At 39.9% G+C, this 8,859-nt stretch overlaps 1 pseudogene; it reads right to left on the reverse strand.

Moving 5' to 3' along the window:
* Positions 1-1,363: 1,363 nt before the first annotated feature.
* LOC116591311 lies at positions 1,364-7,284 on the reverse strand (annotated as a pseudogene).
* Positions 7,285-8,859: the final 1,575 nt, after the last annotated feature.

Consider the following 8,859-nt stretch of genomic DNA (forward strand, 5'->3'; position numbering starts at 1 on the left):
AGATGCCCCGCCACTAGAATATTACACATGTGGCTCACTGTTTACTTCTATAGGACAGTGCTGATTTAGAACATTATGTCTGGATCATTCTGTATGTTGGACAAGTGCAAAATTAATTTTTGAGAAGTCTTGGACTGTCCTCAAGCTCTCCTTTGCGTTACTTGCAAGGTGGGGCTGGGAGGTGACTTTCTATTTAGTCATTAGACCTCTTGAACTCCTGGCTTTCATAAAACAATATCAGTATCATGTCTACTCCACTGAGTTAAAGTATATGATTCAGCATCGTCAGGCAAGATAGAACAGTCACATTCTACATATTGTCAGGGAACATGACCTCATACTCACAGTTGTTCAGTACTTACCTATTTGAACAAAATCGCATTTTAGTGCTTGTTTAAAGAAGTCATGTTACACTGAAATTACAGAAGCAAAGATTAACATTACAGATCTTTGTATAGGCCTAGTTCAGGATAATAAATGTTTGCACAAAACCATACTACAAGGTTTCTTGTGGTAGAAACTAGCTAGCTAGACACTATCTAGACATCAAGTATATTCTCCTCCCGGGTGCGCATATCTTAGCTTTCCTTGGAGTTAGCTTGTAGCCATGTGATTAGGTACTGCCCAGTGATAGTGGGCAATGGAGATACACTTCCAGGCCTGGCCATAAAAGCCCATGCATTATCATTCACACATTCTCTATCCCTTTTACATTAACATCAGAGGGCACATGCTCAAGATGACAAAATCATGAAATGGAAGGGTTCTGGATCCCTAAGGCACCGCCTAGAAGAAAGCCCCCATATGAAGTTGCATAACTGACTTTCTGAGTAAGAAAGAAGCCATTGCTTTTCTTAGTCAAAGAGATATTTTGTGGTTTATATGTTACTGTGCCATATCATAGCTTATCCTAACATTGTTCTATTTAATATTGACTTTTTAGGAGTTAATTCTGGAAATCCCATGGGTAAGTTGATTTCCAGTTACACATGATTTGCAAAGTGCATATGCCCATCAACCATCAGGTGAACAGCTCTTGAAATATAACTAATGCAAAAATTTGGAAATGCCTCATGTGTCGTTGGAGGCTGATGTGACAATTCATAAAGTCATATCAGAAGGGCTTGATAAATTTTGTTATAATTCCGTGAAGTTATTGTTTAGTGATCTACTGGGGGATGGGTACTTGTAAATTTCAAAATTGTAATTGTAAATTTAAATTGTAAATTTCAAAAGAAACTTTTGTTTCTATTCATGATTTCAGTCTTTTAGTATTTCCCCAAATAAAAAAGTACTTCTTCTGTTCCTAAACCTTTCTGGGTAGCCACATTGTTTAAGTATTTCTAGATATTTTGGCAGCTCAAAGAATAAAGGCAAAGCTCCTTTATCCTTTTGGTTTATTTGATGTTACTGTTTTACTTATTTTGTAATCAGTTTTTTTTAAAGAGAAGTCGGTGCCTTTATTGGCCGAACAGGCTACATGAGAGAGATGAAGCGGGAGGAGTAGGTGGCCCTGGCGCCAGACTTGCAGTGCTTCCCAAGCTTGTAGGTGGTGAAGAACTTGCCCAGGTAGTGGCCAAACATCTCGGGCTTGACTTCCATCTGGTTGAAGGTCTTGCCATTTTAGACGCCCCCGACATTGCCCACCATCTTGGGGATGATGATCATGACCCAGAGGAGCACCTCAGGATTATGCCATGGGGGGTGGAGCTTCCTTTTTGGTCTTGCATAGGGGCTCCAACAGTGAGTGTGGCTTCCCCCACAAACTCCAGTTTCACTTCTTCTGCTGCTGGGTGCTGTACAGCTGCATCAACCTCCTAGGACTGTCCAGTAGCTGGTCAAGGACGGCGCTTCTGTAGGTGAACTTGCAAAAGGTGCGCTTCTGCTGCTCCACTTCCACCATCTTGTCAGCTCTTGGGAAGGGGTTAGGAATTTTAATTACAGGTCAAAACCAACATTATTACTGAAGGTTTTAAAGTTTATATAGTATTCATAACTTGTAACAACCCAATGAGGTTATTCTTTTAAAAAGTCTTTATAAACACACAAAACCCCCTTTTCTTTTTTAAGATTTATTAATTTGAGAGAAAGAGCACCCCCTGCACAAGTGAGGGAAGAGGCAGGGGAGAGAATCTTCAAGAGGACCCCTGGCTGAGCTGGAAGCCAGACCTGGGCTCTATTCCAGGACCCATGAGATCTTGACCTGAGCCAAAACCAAGAGTAAGATGCTTAACTGACAGCCACCCAGGTGCCCCACAAAAACCCTTTTCCATATTTTTATCATCCAACTATAGTGGGAAATGACATTTGATTTAGAATCCTAGATTGATGTCAAGGATTGCAACACTTGACAAAGCCAAAGTTGTACTTTTTTGAAGGGGGAAATGGGATGAGGATAAGAGGAGGAAGAAAAGACCAGGAAGAATGATAAACAGAAGAGATTTGTAGAGTGATTACTTTCCCGAGTTCAGAAGGATATCTCTGCACTTTGTCCTGTCCAGCTGAGTCACAGAATCATATGCCTCAGAGCTATACTAGTGATGTCATTGTCTCCCATAGTGTTGTTTCTAATAATGCACATGCTTTAAAGTTCAAGAGAACTAATCACAAGGGACTTTAATGTTGAAAGGTGCAAAATACCTGCACTGAGGCCTTTAGGTAAGATACCATAGGTATGAGATATTGAAAACAAATTAGGAGTTATAACAGAGACAGGGACACTGGGGTCGCTCAACGATTGTGTCTAATTTCAGCTCATGTCATGATCCCAGGGTTCGGGGATCTTGTTCTTGGCTTGTTCTTGGCTCAGCATGGAGCTTCTCTGCTTCTCTCTCTCCCTTTACCTCTGTGCACACTCTTTCTCTCACATAAATTATTAAAAATCTTGGAGGAAAAAATAAGTTTATTATAACAGAGTCAGGCTTAGTCATAGTATACAGTGGTTGTAATGTGAATTTTTACTTCTGTGGTTATTTGCAGGAAACTTAAATCCCAACCAAATTTCTCTTGCCCCTAAGATTACTACCAAGATTGTTCTTTTTGCCTTCGGTTTACATATGTGCTGAGAAATATAAATTCATTTTAATATAAGTTTAAGAGACATGCTTTTTTTAAAAAAGATTTATTTATTTTTGAGAGAGAGAGAGAGGGAGAAAGAATGCGGGAGGGGTAGAGGGAGAGAGTCTTCAAGCAGACTCCCCACTGAGCACCCAGCATGAGGTAGGTCTGGATCCCATGACTCTGCTCAACTGACTGAACCACCCAGGTGCCCCAAGAAACATGCCACTTGAAAAGTATTGGCAATTATCTTCCAGTATCTCATAATATGTTCCAAATCCAAATATTAATTACTCACTTAGTCTCATTGTTAATGAGGTTAACTAAGTTGATACCTGAGGTCACTTCGGTTAGAGAATACTGCTTAGTCCAGAGGGTAAATTGTTTAAAAAAAAAAGAAAGAAAGAAAGAAATAAAAAATTATTGCGGGGTACCTGGGTGGCTCAGTTGTTAAGCATCTGCCTTCGGCTCAGGTCATGATCCCAGGACCCTGGGATAGAGCCCCGTGCTGGGCTCCTGCTCAGTGGGAAGCCTGCTTCTCCCTCTCCCACTTCCCCTGCTTGTGTTCGCTCCCTCACTGCCCCTCTCTCTGTCAAATAAATAAATAAAATCTTTAAAAAAAAAAAGAAAAAAAATTATCGAGAACAGTAAAGTTAATACAGTAGTGGAGACCATTTTTAGAATTTCCTTGAGTGATATCAAGAACTGCAGTGTTGAAGTGAGCAAGGACATGATTAACATGCTTTAAAAATTTATAACTAGAGGGGCGCCTGAGTGGTTCAGTTGATTAGGTTAAGTGTTGGTCTCTTGATTTTGGCTCAGGTCATGATCTCTGCGCAGTCTGCGAGGATTCTCTTTTTCTCCCTCTGCCCTTCCCCCATACTGTACCCTCTCCTGCTCTTTCTCTCTAAAATAAATAAATAAGTCTTTGAGAAAAATTTATAACTAGGAAGGGAATTTGTCATTCCTAAACTGACCATAACACTAACAATATTCAGATATTTCCAGAAGCTTCCAAAATAGTATGCTTGTGAAGAAAAATTCCCAACATCTATCATCATATTGTGGGAGACAAATAAACAAAACATAATATCCCACATGACCCAGGAAAAAAATCATGAGTTGTCAGCTTAGACTCACTGGCTGGGATGACATCATGCCACATTTTGGGGGGTCTCAACTAGCAACCTTGCCCCACAAAAACTTTGTGAGTCAGTAAAAATCTTACTGATTTGATGTCAAGTCAATTATTTTTTGGTGGAGAAAATGTATACTTAAGATGGTTGTTGTGTGAAATCTTGCTTTAATGAAAAATGTAGACTCATATACATCATAAATGGTAGTGTTTAAAAATACTGTGTCCTGAGGAAATGTAAAATAATCTCCTAAGGTGGTAATAATACAAAACGTTTGGGACCTTTATTACTGGATTGCCTTCTATGAAGCTATGGTGAGCTCAAGTCATAGTTACTCCTGCGGCTAAAAGGCTGGGTATATTTAGTAGTATAATTAGAATGAATTTAGTGGATCAATTCTGGTTTGTGTTCAAAGCTTTGGAAAACATCCTCTCAAATGATTTCTTAATGTCTTCATCATTAACTGTGCATTGTTTATATAGAGTTTACTGAATTAAAATGGTACCATATGCATTTTCCTGAGGTTAGTCAGATGGTATACTTTTGTTGTTTTTTAAACTAAAGAGTAGGCTAGTGTGTCGTAAACCATTGAGTGTTATCCCATAGATACAGGCTGAGGAGAAGAAAAAACATGTGTGCTTGAACTAGGGCAAGCCTACTGTGTCCATTCTATCTAGTAATCCTTTCTGCTCTGTGAGGCTGCCAGTGGAGGAGAGGCCAGTATTCTCAGCCCAGGGCACCTACCTCACCTCATTCAGCCCTTACCTAAGCCCTTCCTAACCTTCCCGTTATTCTCTCTTCCTTTTTCATTACCATTTTCCACCACCACTTCATTAGGAATAAAGCTTATTTGGAGGACAGGGGCGCCTGGGTGGCTCGGTGGGTTTGAAGCCTCTGCCTTCGGCTCGGGTCATGATCCCGGCGTCCTGGGATCCAGCCCTGCATTGGGCTCTCTGCCCAGCAGGGAGCCTGCTTCCTCCTCTCTCTCTGCCTGCCTCTCCGCCTACTTGTGATCTGTCTGTCAAATAAATAAATAAAATCTTAAAAAAAAAAAAAAGCTTATTTAGAGGACAGTTATATAAAAGGAGACAAAATTGCCTGTCAGTGTATTGGCACAAGAAAGGGTCATGAAAATTATTTATTTGAGAAAAAACACTTTAAAAACTAGTTATTATGTTTCCAAATGTATGTTTTTAATTTTTTTGAAAGATTTTATTTACTTATTGGACAGAGAGAGAGACAGTGAGAGAGGAAATACAAGCAAGGGGAGTGGGCAGAGCAAGAAGCAGGCTTCCCGCCAAGCAGGAGCCTGATGCAGAGCTCAATCCCAGGACCCTGAATCATGACCTGAACTGAAGGCAGCTGCTTAATGACTGAGCCAAATGTATTTTTTTTTGAAGATTTTTTATTTCTTCATGTAACAGAGAGAGAGATCACAAGTAGGCAGAGAGGCAGGCAGAGAGAGAGGGGAAAGCAGACTCCCTGCTATACCGAGAGCCTGATGCAGGGCTCGATCCCAGGACCCCAAGATCATGACCTGAGCTGAAGGCAGAGGATTAACCCACTGAGCCACCCAGGCGCCCGAGCCAAATGTATTTTAAACTAAATTTTTATTTAGTGCTCCTCCAAATGTATTTTAATTAAATTTGATGAGTGTTATAATTGATTTTTATTTTGCATTACTTCTTGTACACTCAGTATCATATTTGTGTGATTTATCTAATCCTTGTGATTTACCTAATGAAAAAAGTCACAAAAGATACATTTTTTCGTTTAAGCACCTTCAACTTTGAACTGGTAGAAAGACTCAAAGGTAACCTTTATTGGAATTTTGTATTCCAACAGTCAAAAGATATATTTATTTTGCTTTCAGTAATCTTAAATTTTAAGTATCTTTCTATTCTGCTAAAGAATTAGGGGTTATGGACATTGGGGAGGGTATGTGCTATGGTGAGTGCTGTGAATTGTGTAAGACTGATGATTCAGAGACCTGTATCCCTGAAGCAAATAATACATTATATGTTAATAAAAAAAGAATTAATAAGCTTCATGAATAGAATTGGAAAAATTAAGAATTCTCCAAATAATTCAGATAAAATAAGTTTCTGGCTTAAATGTCAACTTAAAATGACTTTGAATGGTTCTGTATGGTACAGTGATAGTGGGTACACAACCATGCACTTGTCAAAAGGAACTCTATGCTACATAGAGTTAATGAAGTCTATGCTACAAAGAGTTAATTTTACTGTGTGCAAATTTTTAAAAAATCAACTTGAGGGTGCCTGGGTAGCTCAGTTGGTTAAGCGGCTCCCTTAGGCTCATGTCATGATCCCAGGGTCCTGGGATCAAGTCCCACATTGGGCTCCCCATTTAGTGGACAGTATTCTTTTCCCTGTTCCTCTACCCCTTCCCCCCAACTCGTTCTCTCTTTCAACCGCCTCACAAATAAATAAAATCCTTAAAAAAAAAATCAGCTTGAATGGCAAGGGAACCCAAGATGGAATGTAGGCTATGACATAAATCTAGCTGTATTACAAATGAATGACATAGGGTAACTGGGTGGCTCAGTCAGTTAAGCTTCTGCCTTCAGCTTAGGTCATGATCCTAGGGCCCAGGGATGAAGTCCCACATCAATCTCTCTGCTCAGTGGGGAGGCTGCTTCTCCCTCTCCCTTTGATCCCCCCCGACTTGTGCTCTCTCTCGCTCACTCTCTTTCTCAAATAAATAAAATCTTAAAAACAAAACCAAAAACATATGAATGAATGACATAACTGCACTGAAGGGGATGGTTAGGAAAGGAGCTGACCTAAATGGCTTTTAAAAAGTTGTTTTGGTTAGCTACCTAGGCCTAAAGACAAAAAGAGTTATACATAAACATCTAAGTCTGATTGATAAATTTGTTTATCAGAGTCTGGGTTATCAATCTGAAACTATTGTATAAGTATGCTAGGGTTGAACAAATAAATAAATATAGATTATGAGCCAGTTTTCTTACTGTTGGACAACTTACTGTTGAGTTCTTTGATAGTCTTCCCCCCAGGAGATGGAGTTAGATTCCCCTCTCTTGAAAGTGGGCTGTACTTAGTAACTCCTGTCAAATGAACAGAATACAGAAAAGGAAAAACAGTTACTTTACACTGGAGACACCCGGCAAATCATTTTTTTTTTTAAAGATTTATTTATTTATTTGACAGACAGAGATCACAAGCAGGCAGAGAGGCAGAAAGAGAGGAGGAAGCAGGCTCCCCGAGGAGCAGTGAGCCCGATGCGGGGCTCAATCCCAGGACCCTGGGATCATGACCTGAGCCGAAAGCAGAGGCTTTAACCCACTGAGCCACCCAGGCGCCCCGACACCTGGCAAATCTTAACCAAGTAATCAAAATTAATAGTATGAGTAATTAGACATATTGATATCATGTATACCCACCGGTAGGCTGTGATAAAGATACACCACTCTGATATTCTTCCCACAGACTAAACTTCAGTCTAATCAAGAGGAAGCATCAGATAAATCCAAATTGAGGGACATTAAAAAGCATCAATATATAAAAAGCAAGGAAAGAGTAAGAGACTGTCACAGATTGTCCTAGAAAACTGAGGGGAAATGATAACTAAATATAATGTAGTATCCTGGATTTAATTTTTGAATGGAAAAAGGACATTAGAACTAGGAATATCATAGTAAAATCTGTAGTTTAGTTAATGTACTGTACTAATGTTAATTTATTATGTTTGATCACTGTACTATGTTTATATAAGGGTATATAAGGTGTTGACATTGGGGGAGCCTGGGTCAAGGATATAGAGAAATTCAACATTTACAACTTTTCTGAAGATTTAAAATTGTTGGGTCACCTGGGTGGCTCAGTAGGTTAAATCCTCTGCCTTTGGCTCAGGTCATGATCTCAGAGTCCTGGGATTGAGCCCCGCATCGGGCTCTCTGCTCCGCGGGGAGCCTGCTCCCCCCCCCCTGCCCGCCTCTCTGCCAACTTGTGATGTCTGTCAAATAAATAAATAAAATATTTAAAAAAACGATTTAAAATTGTTTCAAAGTAAGTCAGCCTTTTAAAAAAGATTGTATTTATTTGCTTGAGAGAGGGAGAGAACAGCACAAGCAGGTAGAGGGGCAGAGGGAGACAGAGAAGCAGACTCCTGGATGAGCAGGGAGCCCAATGTGAGGCTTGATCCCAGGACCCTGAGATCATGACATGAGCTGAAGGCAGATGCTTAACTAACTGAGCCACCCGGGCACCCCTAAGTAAGCATTTTAAAAAAAGGCTTATGAAAAATTTCTCAAGACCATCAAATTTTAATTTTTTCTGGAAATAATTTGTATTGCTTTACTTTCATTTACTTAACATGTCCTAAACCAAACTCATGATCTTCCTCCACCTCTCTAACAATCCTGCTCCTCTCCTGTGCTCCTGTCTTAGTTAATGGTGCCACCATATTCCCTCTCAGTTTTCCAACTAGGAAACAGAGTCATACTTGACATTTCCTTCTCCCTTGCTTCACAACAAATTAATCACCAATCCCTAATCATGAATCCTGAATATCTCTTTTATATTCTAGAAATGAATTGTCTTGTTTGTCTTGGCTCCTGTAGATTATAAACTCCATGGGGGCAAGGGCATTGTCTATCTGCTTTATTCCCCCATGTGTTCCA

This window comes from Mustela erminea, chromosome 5, assembly GCF_009829155.1.
Source record: "Mustela erminea isolate mMusErm1 chromosome 5, mMusErm1.Pri, whole genome shotgun sequence".
Taxonomy (NCBI): Eukaryota; Metazoa; Chordata; class Mammalia; order Carnivora; family Mustelidae; genus Mustela; species Mustela erminea.